General features: G+C 34.7%; 1 protein-coding gene across 16 annotated transcripts in view; it reads right to left on the minus strand.

Moving 5' to 3' along the window:
* Window positions 1-17,513, minus strand: part of ptprub (protein tyrosine phosphatase receptor type Ub) — a 454,717-nt gene that overhangs the window by 83,016 nt on the left and 354,188 nt on the right.

Genomic DNA, 17,513 nt, shown 5'->3' on the forward strand with positions numbered 1-17,513 from the left:
TTGGTGATTAAATGACTAGTTGGATGACTGACTGACTGACTGACTGACTGACTGACTGACTGATTGATTGATTGATTGATTGATTGATTGATTGATTGATTGATTTTGATTGACTGACTGACTGACTGACTGACTTTTTGACCAACAGATTAATTGATTGATTTGTTATTTGTTGATTGTTTGACTGATTGGCTGGTTGACTGACCAACTAATTGGTTGCTTAATTGATTAATTGACCATATTATTGACTTACTGATTAAACAACTAATTGATAAGTGATTTTCTAATTGATTGATCAACTGATTGACCAACATTATGGTTGACTGATTAATTGATTGATTGATTGATTGATTGATTGATTGATTGATTGATTGATTGATTGATTGATTGATTGATTGATTGATTGATTGATTGATTGATTGATTGATTGATTGATTGAAAACTTAATGATTGACCAATTGACTTGTAATTGATTGAATCCAACTTATTGTCTAAATAATTGCTTACTCATTAATTGATTCACTGTCTATCTTTCTGTCTGCCTGTCTAACTGACTGATTAACAGTTATACAGTTTTAATTATCTCTGTGAATAAAGGACATAACTGCAGAATGTGCATATGAAGAACAAAGCACTACCATCCAAAATTGACAACCTGAGAACTAGAAAAACACCTACAATCTAAATAAAAACACAAAATGCAGTCGGGGTTAAAAACAAAAACAAACAAACAAAAAAATATATATATGTATCTCACAGTCCTGAGGGCTCATTCAATCCCTCATCTAAACATGACTCATCATGAGTTTCTCTATTGTACTATGCAGAGTGTATGTTTTCTCAGTGGTGCAAGTGCCAGCTGCCCCCAGTCAGCCATAATGACTAAATTTTCTATAATAACTCTAACCAAGATAAATAAGGTCCTACAGTATACGAGCAGTTTGAGATAGAAAATTGAGAGATAAATACAGCTAATCAAGTGCTTAACCAAACTTTGAAACTGACACAAGCAGCTTTTAGCTGGATTTTTCAGCAGCTGTCACAAGGCTTCAAATCGAAAAACAGAAATCAACAGACCTATGGCTGTTCACTGTGAGAAAAAGAAATCGAGGCAAGACAAAATTGACAACCCGAGAACAAAAGTGAGAAAAGCATCCACAATCTGTGCTCGAGTCAAAACCCAAAATGCAGTTGGGGTAAAAGAAATGAAAGGCACTCCGGAGGGCTCCTTCAATCTCTCATCATGAGAGGTTTCTCTACTGTACAAACGCAGATTGCACGCCTCCTCTATAATGCGAGTGCCAACTGCACCCGGTCAGCTATTTATCCACGGCACCTGTCTCCATTGACAGCACGTGGGCAGGGGTCATTTCACAATCTGAAGCTCCTGGGGATTGCATGACTCCCTGTCAAACCACAGAATGAGGATGTGTGATCTAGGAGAAAGTAAAGAGAAAGTCTGCATATGCAGTGGAGCCGGAGGCAAATTGGCCTGACCTGGACGTGCAGCAGCTGGGCTATTTATACTCTTTTCACACACTGATGCTCGTACCAGGAATGTTTTGCATGTGTTTGTGGGTTTTTTCCTGTGCCCATGGTTTTGTGTGAACAACAGTGGAAATCTGTAGGATTGCACTAAAACTTCAACAGCAGTAACACTAAAGAAAATAATTAAAATGTATGCATACTGCATTTGATTATTTATAATGCATAAAATGTGTACAACCCTCATCTTATGTGAACTCTGAAATTAATTCTGAAATTCAATTAAAATGTTTATATATACTGTACATGTCATCTTAGGAAAGAATACATCCATTTTAAAGTATGCCAGAAATATGACATTGACTAAAACTAACACTTAACCTAATAATATATAATAAAATAATTATTAAACAGCATAGTTTACGTCATTTTAATTATGTAACAGTCAAGATTCTTCCACTGCAGTCTTGTTAATTCTTGTTTCTGTGGCAGTCCGGGCACTGGTCATGTCTTGTCAGTTACGTGTCTCTTGTCGTTGTTCTGTTCACATGTGCTCGCTCGTCCTGGTGTGTGTTGTTGGTTTGCGACATGGTGTTTTATTCTCAGCGCTTTAGTCTAGTTGGTTTCTGTTTCCATTCATGCTGGTGTAAGAATTGAAATATTGCAAATATTCTGATATCTTTGACAATTCAAAACATGAGCTGAAAACAGAGACTGGTAACTTCACAACTCAGCAAGGGGAATGCGGGAAAAACCAGTTCCTGCTGCATTTGCATCTGAGTCTGCTTCATCCCCCCAACTCACGCATATGGTCATTTCAATGTTTGAATGTTCTAGAATTAACCAAACTGACTTTAACTATCATGTTTGATATCATTTGAAATGTCTCAGTGCGATTGGTACAATGGTCTCATTCTCTCAGAAATATACATAATCAGAACAATAAATATATAACTTCAGGCATCTTTTGAACCACTGTGAGGGGTGTGACACTAAGTGTGAATGCCTTTTGTTATACATTCACACCCCCTTCCTTGAGGGAATTCTTGGATTATTTAAGGTAAGGGCTAAGAAAAGCTCAAGGCGATTCTGCCTAACCAGATCAGCCCATAACATGGGGTCTGCCCCATGTTATGTATATTTCAAAGTCAGGAATGCATCTTTTCATCTTGGATTTATCTTTGATAATTTGATGTTTTGTATTGATCGTTTATGAATTGACTGATTGAATTGGCATAATACATTTACCTGACTAATAAATTGTTATGTTTTGAACTATTCAAACCTCGTGTTATTATCACTGATAAATGTTGTTGTCCATAGCACTACAAGCCACTGTACAGGTTAGTAACGGACTAAAACATGTTAGACGGAGCAGCGTGGCACGCTAAACAATGTTGTTAGAGATCCGACTAGCAAATTGGCATTATTTCATGTATACTTGGACTGTAAAAGGCCAACTATTTAGAACAACAAAATATTGTTGAAACTACTTTAAATGTGGATATTTAGGCCTTCATCTACAATAGTATAATCCTGCGCGATTATTATTAAAATACTCTGTCTTGAATTAGTAGATAACAGATCCATGGGGACCACATAAAAATCTCCTAAATTGAGTAAGTAGTGTTCTGCCTTTTTAGGAGAGTGGTTAATCGCCTCTGTTTAATGACCAAGACTGACAAGCTTGTGGTAAGAGATTGTATACCCGGCCGGTGCAAGACTCGAGATGCTATCGGAATCTGAGTAAATGAAAATAAGGTATAATAACAAATCAAAACAATATTCAATCATAATCTAAAATAATGTGAAAGGAAACTAAATAATCTTCTCAATGTTTTATAATTGGAGTCAGATAAAACGAGGATAAACATATTAATATTCTAAACCATCTCATACTAAAATTGGAGTCAGATATGAGTTAAGTTTAATATAAATCAACATTGTGCACTGGAAAGACCGAACATGCAGTGAACCTTCATCCACCATTGGATACCGTCATTGGACCAACTGGCTGGACCCTACAAAATGGTGACCCTGACGTGATCTCCCAACTCAGGCGAGTTACGTCTTTCCAGCACAAAATGGATTTATATCAACCAAGAGGTTTGGATCTTCTATTCTATCTTCAGCTGCTGTGGTAAGTCAATTCTTCTTTGCCTATTAGAAATGTTGAGGGAAAGCTGGACGCACCCTTTATAAACACATTGATAGAATAAGTCGGAAATGCTCAAAAATGTTAGACCGGAATGCGTTATCCGGTGGGGTTGAGAATTAGACAAAACCACTTTGATTATCAGGGACATGATAGCAGCAGTATAGATAAATGCCATCCCTTGCTCTGAAATCTCTTTGTCTGCTAGGCAGCAAGAGTAGAAGCTTAAAATTGGAATAACATCATCCAAATTATATTCTGGGACTCAGTGGAGAGTTATAAATTAGATCCTAAAAGTTTAAATCAAAAACTATCATTGTTTTAAATCTACTGTTTTATAAAAAAAGAGAAAAATGGAAAAAGGAAAACAGAAAAAAATGGTTTAAGATTTAAAAACAATTGTAAACTTTTAAATTGGATTAATAACAACAGTCTGTTTAAGGCATTTGCATGTGAAAAATAAAGGTGAGCAGAACAGAATGATTTGATTGCAAAAAAGACAAATAAGCTCTAATGAAAACTCTGCCTTTACAAATCAGAAATTTGCCATTTAAATTTAATGGTGATAAATTCAAATATGATGCTGATCAACTACACTGTAATCCCGAATAAGTTGACAAAACTCAAAAAAAATTTGAGGCAATCAGTTATGTCAAATTTTTTAAGTTATAAAATTATCTATTTTAAGTGAACAGAAACATTAAGTTTTGAGTTTGTTATACTCATGCAAGACACTTCAACTAACTTAAAATACCCAAGTTACTCAACTTATACATTTTAATTGCAATTAACTTAATTATTTTAATTTTTCCAAACTTTAAAAACTTAGTCACCCAGCTCATACATTTTAATACCAATTAACTTAATTGCTTTAATTTCTTTCAACTTTAAATACTTAAATCACCCAGCTGATAGCATTTTTTAAAGATTACATTTTTTCAAACTCAAAAATAAGAAAAAGTTCTGAATGCTCATTAAGGTTAATTAAGATAAACGAATTTTAAGGATTTAAGTTAATAGAGCTCAATTCAATTAATTAGTTACAGCATTAGGGTTTACAGTGTAAAATATCCACTATACTTTAATTTAATCTCAAAACAGACTAAATATAAAAGAAATTCTAAGATTTTAACTTTAAATCAGCCCTTAGACCTCCTGATGGCTCAAACCTTTTCATATTCAAATGTCCTGACAGAGAGCAGAGAAATCTCACCTCAGTGATAATAAGATGCTCAGAATGTGTTTGCTGTATTTGCATAAAACAATAACATTATTCCATTTGGCCACAAGCCTTTGCTGACCCTTTTGTTCTCCATGCAACTTACAAGCAAACACAACCCTGATCACAAGATAAAAGCATTAAGCTAAAATGCACTGTTGTTCTAAAAACACTCTCCAGAGACCAGATATAATTAAATTTTAATATTTACTATTTTAATATAATATAATTACATTAGGAATAAACAATAATGAACATTATGTTATAATCGCCAATCATGGCACTAAAGACCAAGGGTGAAACATTCACCTTGAGGAGGTTTGCTTTCTTTATGCTTAATGAAAACACTGACAGAACTACTATAGCATAACTGATTGTAAACCAATAAAATCCTCGCTGAAAAACACCACCTACAATTAAAATTTGATCAGAGAATTAAACTCACCAGAAAAATAATGAAAGGGGGATGGATATGATAACATTCAGAGTTACCAAAGTTTTTATGGGTCAAAAGATCTAAGAATCTGTGAGTCACACCATAAAATGACAACCGTTAAGCAGAGAACACCAAAAGGGTGAAATGATTTCTGCCAACAGATCTGACTGTTAATGAGAGCAAAAAATGAACTATGGGTATCGGCCCATTAGATTGTGGGTTATCTGTAAGAATTGAAATATTGCAAATATTCTGATATCTTTGACAATTCAAAACATGAGCTGAAAACAGAGACTGGTAACTTCACAACTCAGCAAGGGGAATGCGGGAAAAACCAGTTCCTGCTGCATTTGCATCTGAGTCTGCTTCATCCCCCCAACTCACGCATATGGTCATTTCAATGTTTGAATGTTCTAGAATTAACCAAACTGACTTTAACTATCATGTTTGATATCATTTGAAATGTCTCAGTGCGATTGGTACAATGGTCTCATTCTCTCAGAAATATACATAATCAGAACAATAAATATATAACTTCAGGCATCTTTTGAACCACTGTGAGGGGTGTGACACTAAGTGTGAATGCCTTTTGTTATACATTCACACCCCCTTCCTTGAGGGAATTCTTGGATTATTTAAGGTAAGGGCTAAGAAAAGCTCAAGGCGATTCTGCCTAACCAGATCAGCCCATAACATGGGGTCTGCCCCATGTTATGTATATTTCAAAGTCAGGAATGCATCTTTTCATCTTGGATTTATCTTTGATAATTTGATGTTTTGTATTGATCGTTTATGAATTGACTGATTGAATTGGCATAATACATTTACCTGACTAATAAATTGTTATGTTTTGAACTATTCAAACCTCGTGTTATTATCACTGATAAATGTTGTTGTCCATAGCACTACAAGCCACTGTACAGGTTAGTAACGGACTAAAACATGTTAGACGGAGCAGCGTGGCACGCTAAACAATGTTGTTAGAGATCCGACTAGCAAATTGGCATTATTTCATGTATACTTGGACTGTAAAAGGCCAACTATTTAGAACAACAAAATATTGTTGAAACTACTTTAAATGTGGATATTTAGGCCTTCATCTACAATAGTATAATCCTGCGCGATTATTATTAAAATACTCTGTCTTGAATTAGTAGATAACAGATCCATGGGGACCACATAAAAATCTCCTAAATTGAGTAAGTAGTGTTCTGCCTTTTTAGGAGAGTGGTTAATCGCCTCTGTTTAATGACCAAGACTGACAAGCTTGTGGTAAGAGATTGTATACCCGGCCGGTGCAAGACTCGAGATGCTATCGGAATCTGAGTAAATGAAAATAAGGTATAATAACAAATCAAAACAATATTCAATCATAATCTAAAATAATGTGAAAGGAAACTAAATAATCTTCTCAATGTTTTATAATTGGAGTCAGATAAAACGAGGATAAACATATTAATATTCTAAACCATCTCATACTAAAATTGGAGTCAGATATGAGTTAAGTTTAATATAAATCAACATTGTGCACTGGAAAGACCGAACATGCAGTGAACCTTCATCCACCATTGGATACCGTCATTGGACCAACTGGCTGGACCCTACAAAATGGTGACCCATCTCCGTGATCTCCCAACTCAGGCGAGTTACGTCTTTCCAGCACAAAATGGATTTATATCAACCAAGAGGTTTGGATCTTCTATTCTATCTTCAGCTGCTGTGGTAAGTCAATTCTTCTTTGCCTATTAGAAATGTTGAGGGAAAGCTGGACGCACCCTTTATAAACACATTGATAGAATAAGTCGGAAATGCTCAAAAATGTTAGACCGGAATGCGTTATCCGGTGGGGTTGAGAATTAGACAAAACCACTTTGATTATCAGGGACATGATAGCAGCAGTATAGATAAATGCCATCCCTTGCTCTGAAATCTCTTTGTCTGCTAGGCAGCAAGAGTAGAAGCTTAAAATTGGAATAACATCATCCAAATTATATTCTGGGACTCAGTGGAGAGTTATAAATTAGATCCTAAAAGTTTAAATCAAAAACTATCATTGTTTTAAATCTACTGTTTTATAAAAAAAGAGAAAAATGGAAAAAGGAAAACAGAAAAAAATGGTTTAAGATTTAAAAACAATTGTAAACTTTTAAATTGGATTAATAACAACAGTCTGTTTAAGGCATTTGCATGTGAAAAATAAAGGTGAGCAGAACAGAATGATTTGATTGCAAAAAAGACAAATAAGCTCTAATGAAAACTCTGCCTTTACAAATCAGAAATTTGCCATTTAAATTTAATGGTGATAAATTCAAATATGATGCTGATCAACTACACTGTAATCCCGAATAAGTTGACAAAACTCAAAAAAAATTTGAGGCAATCAGTTATGTCAAATTTTTTAAGTTATAAAATTATCTATTTTAAGTGAACAGAAACATTAAGTTTTGAGTTTGTTATACTCATGCAAGACACTTCAACTAACTTAAAATACCCAAGTTACTCAACTTATACATTTTAATTGCAATTAACTTAATTATTTTAATTTTTCCAAACTTTAAAAACTTAGTCACCCAGCTCATACATTTTAATACCAATTAACTTAATTGCTTTAATTTCTTTCAACTTTAAATACTTAAATCACCCAGCTGATAGCATTTTTTAAAGATTACATTTTTTCAAACTCAAAAATAAGAAAAAGTTCTGAATGCTCATTAAGGTTAATTAAGATAAACGAATTTTAAGGATTTAAGTTAATAGAGCTCAATTCAATTAATTAGTTACAGCATTAGGGTTTACAGTGTAAAATATCCACTATACTTTAATTTAATCTCAAAACAGACTAAATATAAAAGAAATTCTAAGATTTTAACTTTAAATCAGCCCTTAGACCTCCTGATGGCTCAAACCTTTTCATATTCAAATGTCCTGACAGAGAGCAGAGAAATCTCACCTCAGTGATAATAAGATGCTCAGAATGTGTTTGCTGTATTTGCATAAAACAATAACATTATTCCATTTGGCCACAAGCCTTTGCTGACCCTTTTGTTCTCCATGCAACTTACAAGCAAACACAACCCTGATCACAAGATAAAAGCATTAAGCTAAAATGCACTGTTGTTCTAAAAACACTCTCCAGAGACCAGATATAATTAAATTTTAATATTTACTATTTTAATATAATATAATTACATTAGGAATAAACAATAATGAACATTATGTTATAATCGCCAATCATGGCACTAAAGACCAAGGGTGAAACATTCACCTTGAGGAGGTTTGCTTTCTTTATGCTTAATGAAAACACTGACAGAACTACTATAGCATAACTGATTGTAAACCAATAAAATCCTCGCTGAAAAACACCACCTACAATTAAAATTTGATCAGAGAATTAAACTCACCAGAAAAATAATGAAAGGGGGATGGATATGATAACATTCAGAGTTACCAAAGTTTTTATGGGTCAAAAGATCTAAGAATCTGTGAGTCACACCATAAAATGACAACCGTTAAGCAGAGAACACCAAAAGGGTGAAATGATTTCTGCCAACAGATCTGACTGTTAATGAGAGCAAAAAATGAACTATGGGTATCGGCCCATTAGATTGTGAACTGAAATTAATGAAAAATCATTGATTGATTCAGAAAAATGTCCCCAGCGGAACTGGGAGATAATGCTCAGAATGCAGCAGACTGTGTAAACTCAACAGTGACAGCAATTCAGATCTGACCAGCAACATCATGTGGCTTCCAGAATTAATATTGCAAAATGATGCATTAACATTAATTCCACATGATTGAATTTGAAACTGATGAAAATTCTAAAATTAACTATGGTTCTCTCTGCTTTTGTTCTCATCTTAGGCGGACCAATAACAAAGAACACTCCAGATCCGGTCCACATCAAACAAATACAAATGAGGGCAACAAAAGGTTAAGCCATAGCCTGAGGCCAAAAGTCTCCCATCTTGCATCTCAAAGCAAGAACCCCTGTGGTGCTAACACCTCACCTGCAGTGAGTCCTCTGAAAAAAGTCTTTGATCAGTCATCAGAATAACAATTATCCACAGCTGATCTTATCAATGGATTCAGCATTCTAGGAGGCTATGTGATTTCGCAAAACATCTTTCTTCAACAAAGATGTAAATTTACATGTTAAATGAAACAGAGACACAAAAAGATCTCATAGTTAAAATCTTCCCAAATTGCTTAATAGCAATGGGACTAAAACCCTGGTTACCTAGAGGCGATAAAGAACTTTACTGCATTGTTCCTGCAAAGACCAATAGCAACAGACTCTATTGTCACGAATCCTGGTGGCATTTTTAAATTTGTTTTTATACTATACACATGTTAAACCACATGTCCTGTATGAAAATGGAATTAACTATGTTGAAATTCATGCTTTGATCTCCAAAAGTAGAAAACTCTGCTATCCCCTGTATAGCTGCAGTTTGAACTACAAACAGGAGTATAGAGTGTGATAATTAAATTAACCATGAAAATGCATTTTTTACAGGATCCAGCGTTGAACATTGCACCTTAAAATGCTCCGTAAAAGATATTATATGGAATCAATTTGAGCCGGAACACACCTCATGTTCACATTCTTATGCTGGCTCCCTGTTAAACAGGACTAAAATTTTGCAACACAATTATAAAAGTTGATTACCATTGTTCGGAGCATTACACTGACACATAGCCACAGGTAAACCCAGGCACATAGATAACACCTTAGTCTTCAAAGACCCAGGAGTCAAATCTCTTTAGTTAAGATCTTTTGTCCATGTTTATACGAACAAAACACATTAGCCTCACACACATAGAACAGAATAATTAATCTGATGACAGACGAGACAACAAACACCCTCTGACACCCTCTGTCAGCTGAAAAGAAATTACACATTTGCATGGCTTTGACAACAAATTGATGGTATAAAACTTCAATAGAGGCGAACTTGCCATAGATACACTGACTGTTGTGGGGATGGTTGACAAACCAGAGGGCCCCTGGTTTTCCAATCTATCACCAATAACAGGTATAAGTGCTAAAGTGATTAAAATTAAACCGAAGTGAGGACACTTCTAATAATCACTAGGACATTTAAATTTGACAAATACCATCAATTGTGTTCAAGCCCCCCCACACGCACATAAACACACACACACACACACAAACACACACACACACACACAAACACACACACACACACACACACACACACACACACACACACACACACACACACACACACACACACACACACAACATACACACACAAACACACACATTATTATAGATATACCTTCATAATTATGGTTAAATAATGTGATTACTATCATGTATGACAAATATCTTCACGTTTTTTCATTTTGAAAATGAATGTCATTTATTTGAATGTATTGTCATGATGATATGTTTTATGATGCATACTGCCTGTTATACTGTTTTAATAAGTTGCACTGACCTTTTGATAGCTTTACCTTGAGTAATCCAAACCAAGAATATTTAATATTCTCCCTATCATTATACCCCATCTCAGTGGTGACAAAGACTTATCTGTTTTTGATTGGACCATTTAAACAGATTGAAAGAGACCTGAGACCAGTTGTACAACTCGCACTTGCTGACTTTTATGTTTTGATCATATATTTTATGCTTAACCTCATGACTTTCTCCAATGCAGAATGACACAAGTTCATAATTGTTCAATCGCTCAGCCATCAAGTTGCTATTTAGGTGTCCGGGAGAAGGCAGTGTATACACACTGTAGACCCCCACATGCCGATGTCTGCATATCTGGAGGTGACCAGATTCATCAGAAGAAGCAGACTATGAGAAGCCCACACGACGTGGACACTTTTGTCAGGGGAAGGACACAGTGGAAGCTATGAAGGCCTGTATGGACTGAATGAACTGTGCATTCGGGTCAGGCTCATCAAAAGAGGTGAAAACGAGCCTGGACCTGTTTAGCTACCTGCTGAACACGACTTACAACTGAAAATGCTGCAGAGACTGTCTTGAATTGCCCCTGAACGACCTCAACAAGGATACATAGTGACCCCATGGGCACATTTATATCTGACCCACGGGATCAAATGGGGGTTATCTGTAAGAATTGAAATATTGCAAATATTCTGATATCTTTGACAATTCAAAACATGAGCTGAAAACAGAGACTGGTAACTTCACAACTCAGCAAGGGGAATGCGGGAAAAACCAGTTCCTGCTGCATTTGCATCTGAGTCTGCTTCATCCCCCCAACTCACGCATATGGTCATTTCAATGTTTGAATGTTCTAGAATTAACCAAACTGACTTTAACTATCATGTTTGATATCATTTGAAATGTCTCAGTGCGATTGGTACAATGGTCTCATTCTCTCAGAAATATACATAATCAGAACAATAAATATATAACTTCAGGCATCTTTTGAACCACTGTGAGGGGTGTGACACTAAGTGTGAATGCCTTTTGTTATACATTCACACCCCCTTCCTTGAGGGAATTCTTGGATTATTTAAGGTAAGGGCTAAGAAAAGCTCAAGGCGATTCTGCCTAACCAGATCAGCCCATAACATGGGGTCTGCCCCATGTTATGTATATTTCAAAGTCAGGAATGCATCTTTTCATCTTGGATTTATCTTTGATAATTTGATGTTTTGTATTGATCGTTTATGAATTGACTGATTGAATTGGCATAATACATTTACCTGACTAATAAATTGTTATGTTTTGAACTATTCAAACCTCGTGTTATTATCACTGATAAATGTTGTTGTCCATAGCACTACAAGCCACTGTACAGGTTAGTAACGGACTAAAACATGTTAGACGGAGCAGCGTGGCACGCTAAACAATGTTGTTAGAGATCCGACTAGCAAATTGGCATTATTTCATGTATACTTGGACTGTAAAAGGCCAACTATTTAGAACAACAAAATATTGTTGAAACTACTTTAAATGTGGATATTTAGGCCTTCATCTACAATAGTATAATCCTGCGCGATTATTATTAAAATACTCTGTCTTGAATTAGTAGATAACAGATCCATGGGGACCACATAAAAATCTCCTAAATTGAGTAAGTAGTGTTCTGCCTTTTTAGGAGAGTGGTTAATCGCCTCTGTTTAATGACCAAGACTGACAAGCTTGTGGTAAGAGATTGTATACCCGGCCGGTGCAAGACTCGAGATGCTATCGGAATCTGAGTAAATGAAAATAAGGTATAATAACAAATCAAAACAATATTCAATCATAATCTAAAATAATGTGAAAGGAAACTAAATAATCTTCTCAATGTTTTATAATTGGAGTCAGACAATATTCAATCATAATCTAAAATAATGTGAAAGGAAACTAAATAATCTTCTCAATGTTTTATAATTGGAGTCAGATGTTGTTAGAGATCCGACTAGCAAATTGGCATTATTTCATGTATACTTGGACTGTAAAAGGCCAACTATTTAGAACAACAAAATATTGTTGAAACTACTTTAAATGTGGATATTTAGGCCTTCATCTACAATAGTATAATCCTGCGCGATTATTATTAAAATACTCTGTCTTGAATTAGTAGATAACAGATCCATGGGGACCACATAAAAATCTCCTAAATTGAGTAAGTAGTGTTCTGCCTTTTTAGGAGAGTGGTTAATCGCCTCTGTTTAATGACCAAGACTGACAAGCTTGTGGTAAGAGATTGTATACCCGGCCGGTGCAAGACTCGAGATGCTATCGGAATCTGAGTAAATGAAAATAAGGTATAATAACAAATCAAAACAATATTCAATCATAATCTAAAATAATGTGAAAGGAAACTAAATAATCTTCTCAATGTTTTATAATTGGAGTCAGATAAAACGAGGATAAACATATTAATATTCTAAACCATCTCATACTAAAATTGGAGTCAGATATGAGTTAAGTTTAATATAAATCAACATTGTGCACTGGAAAGACCGAACATGCAGTGAACCTTCATCCACCATTGGATACCGTCATTGGACCAACTGGCTGGACCCTACACTGGGATCGGAACATGCTTGTCACATTTGTGAGTGTTTTTTATTTATTGTGTACTCGTGTCTTACTTTCAGTATTCTGTTGGTGTTGTATAAAGCATGTGGCTGTGTGTTTACATTGTTACAGCATGCTTTAGTGTTTCATGTAAACCCGCAGTTTATGGGTTCTCTCACTGGCTGCGTGTTTTAGACTTGTTTTACGTGAGCACATGGCTTGTGTTGTGTCTTTGTATCATGTGCTCTTCTATTGTCTATTTTCTCCCATCTTGGTATCTCATTGTTTATTCTGTTTTCCTGTTTGTTTCTTAATTTGTCTTTCTTATAGCTCCCTTTTGTCTGCTGTTCTGTGCCATTCCGTCGCCATTTTTTAAGAGTTTCAAGTCTTGTCGTATCACGTCTTGTCCAGTCCTGCTCTTCCCAGCTCTTCCCTGCCAGCCCAGTCAAGTTTGTTTGTTTGTTGATGTTGTCACCCTTGGTTTGTTATATTTTTGTTTTATTTTTCATCATTAATAAACCCATACTTTTGTTCTCTATTAAAATATTAAAATATTCATGTAAAATATTCCAATATTATTTACTCAAAACAGAAATTACATGATTAATATGTCATGTTATTGTAAAAAAAAAAAAAAAAATATATATATATATATATATATATATATATATATATATATATATATATATATATATATATATATATGTATGTAATAACATTAATAATGTTTCAATATTTTTTTAAGATGAAAGGTTTTAGGTTTCAGTTTAATGAATGCCAATTGAAATTACTTGTAAAGTTAACTTGATTCAAGACAAGGAAGTACTTTTTTAGTGCTGTTTTCTTAAAAAATAAAAAGGCATATGCTCAGCTGTTACACTGTTTATATAATTGACAAAGGCAAGCAGTTGTTTTGACACAAAAAATGTACTGCTCCTTGCAAAACAAACCAAAGAGAAAGAAAACACAGATTAACTCTTGTAAACAACCAGTGATACTACCTAACCTCCTCTTCCACTCCAAATGAGTGAAACGTCCAGCCTCTCTGTTGGCACCAAACAGCTACTTAGTAGCCGGTTACTTGCTGGCAGAGCCTGGCCTGTTTAGTCGAACCCACAGCTGGAGTTCTGCATCGCCTACGTCTTACAACTAGTGTGTCTGTGACTTTAAACTGACAGAGCTCCATCAAGAAGAGACTGTGAGCATGATGAGGGAGGTCTGCTTTAGGGCTCCATGCAAGGCCAAAGCTAAAAATAAGCCATAAGCATGTGGAGGGATGAGGGGCGGCAAGGAAAAGAATTTACCATGGCGCTCTCTGCTCTCTCAACAGCCAAAGGCAGTTTCAAAACTCCCCCATCTTTCTGTGACAACAGAAAAGTGGAGAAGAAAATGCCTCTGAAAACCAACTGCAGTAAACGTAGTTTCATATGCACAGATGCCTCAACAGAAGCTGTTCTAAGGGTTGCTATACATAATCCATCCTCCATATTGGAACAGTCAAAGCTGGTCTGTGAACACTCAAAAGCAAGCAGACTGCATAGTTATGGATGTATGAAAGTGTACAGACATCTGCAAAACATCAGCAGACAATTTTTCTAAACTTGCATAACTTAACATGACTTGATTTAGTCATTTGGCAAATAATTTTATCCAAAGAAATTAAATAAGCAATTTCATCTGTAGTATTAAGCAGACTGCCCATTGAGCATATCCAGTCCCCTTGTGCATTTGCCTTTCATTGATGACCAGCCTACTTAGGAGATTTAAATGAGTTAGTCCATATTTGTCCCAACGCTGGGTTAAGAGTGTAATAATGTTTGAAATTTTAATGTACGGCTGCCCAATATTTTCTGCGATAAATATTGTGATATAAATACAGCTTCACAAGACTAATTTGCTGGGCAGTCTAACAGTATTCAGGTACAGAAATGTAAAAAATCACAATGCAAAACAATAAATAAATAAAATGCTTTTCTTACTTTGTTTTTTCTCGTTTCTAGTCCAAATATCGAAACCAAATCTTAGACCAAGTAAAAATATTGTTTAGTTTTTACTGTAAGAAGAAATAAGTGAAAATTAAGATTTTTTTTGTGCAGCCCTAATTCAATGGAAACAAAATGGAGAAATTGTAAAGATCGAATTGGTTGTACATTACAGTTTTTCTCAATTGCTTTGGCTCAATACTTGATTGAAATTTTTAGTTTCAAAACAATAAGTTTAAATCTCTGAACAATTAGCTTATTGTTCACTTCAGAGTGGCATTTCTTATTGATTTAAGCAAATTGCAAATGCTTTGGCACGTGTGCAAACAGTAAGTTAAATTTTCTATAGTTTGAACAAAAACTAATTGCATATGGCCTGTTGATCAAAATGTATGAGTCAATTCTCATTTAAACTGTCAAACTCTTTACAACTTCTTAATCAATTTTTACTGTGTCAGCCATCACACTCAAAACTGTTTATTCAATTATCAAACTTTTGTATATGTGTGTTTACACCATAAATATCTGATATTGACATTGTTATGTCTGCTAAATTGGTAAATTACCTCCAGTTGCAATACTATTTGAGTTATCTTTTTATCATATATGGTACTAAACTATATATATCTGGCAAGGACAACAAGAGGGACATATTTTTCTATGGATGGTACTTTATAGTTGTTTGTGTGTATTTATGGTACCATAAGAAATATGAAATATACCATACAGTAATTGGACAAGCAAGATTGCACTTTGCGCCTAATACATTTGTACACAAATAAATGTATTGTATAAATACAAATGTTCAATTATTATTATTTTTTTTCTATGTACTATTCATTATTCTTAACAAATATCAGATTTTTTTTTTACCTTAATTTCCATGGTTGACTGTCATGGTGAAAAAACAACTAATTATTTTGAGCAGTGTGGCTTACACAATGACAAATGCACTTTACGTATGTTTTGTTTACATATGTCTGTTTAATAAATAATCAATTAAAATAATTTAATAAAACCAACCCATACAATAATCCTTCACTGAAGAGATCCAATTTAAAAGAATGATTCATTTAGCATTTGCAGAGAATACTCCACCCCTAGTATACAATTCTCATGTTTTGGAATCTCAGTCCTTTTTTTGTTTTGTAATTGCATCAAAAAGAGTGACAAGAATAATTGCTCCAAACTTTTTAACTAGTTAAAGAAGTCCTACAGTATTGCATGTTTGGCATTCAACCAAAGTCCTTGGAGGAAGAAGCAGCATAATTCTAGACCGTTTCTACCCTTCCAATTGAAAGAAACTTTCTATGTGACAGACTTTGTATATCTGAAGACAATAGAGACTATGCTTTGACAACTCCCCCACTGAGACCCTACATTACAGCAGACTTGAGAAGTCAGACTCCCACAGGAACCTTTTGAAAAGAGCCCAACTATGAGATATCTTAGAAGAAACCATCTGCTTTCATATAGTATAGAGCTTTTGGTGCACATCTTCACAGACACAGGCGAAGATTTGCATCTAAGGCACCAACACATGTGTCAGCAATCCACTGATAACAATATTAAATATACATCATTCTTTAGATGACTAAAGTAAAAGGATCTTATCTAGATTTTTGTTCTACAACTACAATTAACATCTGTTAAAAACCTAATTTTTAAAACTGTCGTTGACAGACAAAATTAATTATTTAAAGAAAATGCACGATTTCATAATATTCAAACTACAAACATAGCATAAACACATCAATATTTGCATAAAAATCATGACGGACGGACGGACAGACAGACATATAGATAAATAACAGACAGACAGACAGACAGACAGACAGACAGACAGACAGACAGACAGACAGACAGACAGACAGACAGACAGACAGACAGACAGACAGACAGACAGACAGACAGACAGACAGACAGACAGACAGACAGACAGACAGATAGATAGATAGATAGATAGATAGATAGATAGATAGATAGATAGATAGATAGATAGATAGATAGATAGATAGATAGATAGATAGATAGATTTGTAGTATAACAACTCTACACAACAACACACAAGTACAATACTCCAAACATAAGATGCTTGTGTAAATGAAAGTTGATGCATAATCTTCACAATAACAGCTAAATCACGAGTTCTTAATGAGGTATTAAATGTATTCATTGCAAGAAATAAAGATGGGAAAACATCCATTAAAATCAGA

The sequence above is a fragment of the Danio rerio genome, chromosome 16, assembly GCF_052040795.2.
Source record: "Danio rerio strain M-AB ecotype USA chromosome 16, GRCz13ab, whole genome shotgun sequence".
In the NCBI taxonomy this organism is placed as follows: domain Eukaryota; kingdom Metazoa; phylum Chordata; class Actinopteri; order Cypriniformes; family Danionidae; genus Danio; species Danio rerio.